At 47.5% G+C, this 2,430-nt stretch overlaps 1 pseudogene across 1 annotated transcript; it reads left to right on the forward strand.

Moving 5' to 3' along the window:
- The first annotated feature begins 265 nt into the window (after positions 1 to 265).
- On the forward strand, positions 266 to 1,941 carry LOC309792006 (3-hydroxyisobutyrate dehydrogenase, mitochondrial-like; annotated as a pseudogene). Its single transcript has 2 exons — positions 266 to 477; positions 1,013 to 1,941. The product of its transcript is annotated as a 3-hydroxyisobutyrate dehydrogenase, mitochondrial-like (transcript).
- The last annotated feature ends 489 nt before the right edge of the window (positions 1,942 to 2,430 follow it).

Raw genomic sequence — 2,430 nt, forward strand, 5'->3', positions numbered from 1 at the left:
CTCTTCCTGTGTGATGAACTACTCCTAAGCTACATGGTTTAAAACAGCAGGCACTTTATCTCCTCACAATTTGTGAATCAGCAGAATGGGCTGGAATCTCCTGGGTGGATCTATCTTGCTTTCACCTGAGGTGACTACTGAAGTTGCCATCATCTGGTTGCTGGACTGGGGCTGGTTGCTTTCACATGTCTGGCCATTGGTGCTGGCTGTGGCCTGTGCCTAGTCTCCACAAGGTTAGCCTGGCTTCCTAACATGTCAGGTTTCCATGAGGGCAAGACCTAAAGCACGAGTACTCTCCAAGCTTCAGCTCTTGATATGCCATTGGGCCAAAGCAAGTTACGTGACCAAGCCCAGGTCAAGGTGGAACAAAACTACACAGGGTGAGAAACGGGGTCGAGGGGCCTTTGCACTGGGGGTCAGTAGTCTAACAAACTGCTCCAATAACTATATAAAGAAAAACACCCTGGAGGACAACTGGTAAAAAATAAATGTGTGCGGGGTGGGGTGGGGGTTTGGCATGGGGGGGGGCAAAGGCAGTAAACAGGGGCTACCAAAATCTGAAGATTCTGGAATTTTTGGAAAATCCACTGGGATTAAAGGAGTTACACAACCATGTTCTGACACCAGAAGAAAGGTCCCAGTTGAGCATCAGGGAAGTCTAGCACTCTTCCTCCATCGTATCAATTTTCATGTTTCTTTGACTCAGCGTATTTGTAGAATGAATCATGACTTTCTATAAATTTTTAATTCAGTTTTTCAAAGAAATAGTGACCTCACTTCTATCTGCTGTGCCACAAAAATGCCGTAGGAAAACATTCCTTCTGTTAAATTACTCACTAGGTGAAATTGTATGTGTAACCCAGCAACAAAGAGATATTAAGAATTGCCACAGCCTAGCCGACCCTCCGCACCACACACCCTATAGCAGCCAGTGGGTGAGCCGGGAGTCGAGGAGGTCACCGTAGGAAGGGGCGGGGGCCACGTGGCAGCCTCCTTCTGTCTCCTGGTACAGGAGTCGTCCACAGCAGCTGGTGGTGGCCAGCCTTGCAGCATTGTGTTCTAGGTCAATAGCTTCTAAGACTCCAGTTGGATTCACTGGAGTAGGCAACGTGGGGAATCCAATGGCAAAAGAGCTCATGAAACATGGCTAGCCACTCATTATTGATGATGTGTTCCCTGATGCATGCAAAGAGCTTCTAGATGCAGGTGAACCTGGTAGTGTCTTCCACAGTGGATGTAGCCGAAAAAGCTGACAGAATTATTACAATGCATCAACGCGCTAGAAGCTTATTCTGGAGCAAATGGAATACAAAAAAAAAGTGAAGAAAGACTCACTATTATTAGATTCCAGTACTGTTGATCCTATGGTTTTGAGAGAATTGACCAAAGAAGTTGAGAAAATAGGAGCCATTTTCACGGATGCCCCTGTTTCTGGTGGTGTGGGAATGGCTCCGTCTGGCAACCTCACATTTAGGATGGGAGGGGTTGAGCTGCTGTGGTTCATGGGCTTCCATGTGGTACATCGTGGAGCTGTTGGGACTGGCCAGGCTTCGAAGATCTGCAAACACTTGCTGTTAGCTATTAGTAGGATTGGAACTGCTGAAGGTATGAATCTGGGACTCAAGTTAGGGCTTGATCCAAAACTCTTGGCTAAAATCCTAAATACGAGCTCAGGACAATGTTGGTCATGTGACACTTATAATCCTGTACCTGGAGTGATGGATGGAGTTCCCTCGGCTAATCACTATCAAGGCAGATTCGGAGCAACACTCATGGCTAAGGATCTGGGATTAGCATGAGGCTCTGCTACCAGCACGAAGAGCCCGGTCCTTCTGGGCAGTCAAGCCCATCAAATCTGCAGGGATGGTGTGCGTGAAGGGCTACTCAGAAAAAGACTTCTCATCCGTGTTCCAGTTTCTGCAAGAGGAGGAGACATTCTGAGTTTGCCCTCTGGCTGTGAACACTGTTGAAACCAAACTGTGTCTTGGAGCCCCTATGGCTCACTCCACAGGAAAATGGGCGTAATCAAAGATCAACTGTCTGCTTTTGAGTGTCTAGGTCAGGGGTCCCCAACTCCTTGGCCTCGGACGGGTAACAGTCTGCAGCCTTTTAGGAACCGGGCTGCACAGCAGGAGGTGGGTCGCAAGCAAGTCAGCTAAGCTTCATTTGCCGCCCCCTATGGCTCACATTATCGTCTGAACCTCACACACCCCGCCCCACCTCCCTGGAGAAATTTGCTTCCAGGAAACCGGTCCCTGTTTCCAAAAAGGTTAGGGACCTCTGGTCTAGGTCACAATAAATCCTGGGATTTTTCACCCATTTTAAACTGCTTATTCTTTTTATCTATTTAGCAAACATATCATCTGTAATTTTTTTTTTTTTCTGCAAGCCACTGATGGTAACTGCTAGCTAGCTAGCTGATTGGTCTTT

The sequence above is a fragment of the Mesoplodon mirus genome (genome assembly GCF_964341445.2).
Source record: "Mesoplodon mirus genome assembly, chromosome: 16".
Classification (NCBI taxonomy): domain Eukaryota; kingdom Metazoa; phylum Chordata; class Mammalia; order Artiodactyla; family Ziphiidae; genus Mesoplodon; species Mesoplodon mirus.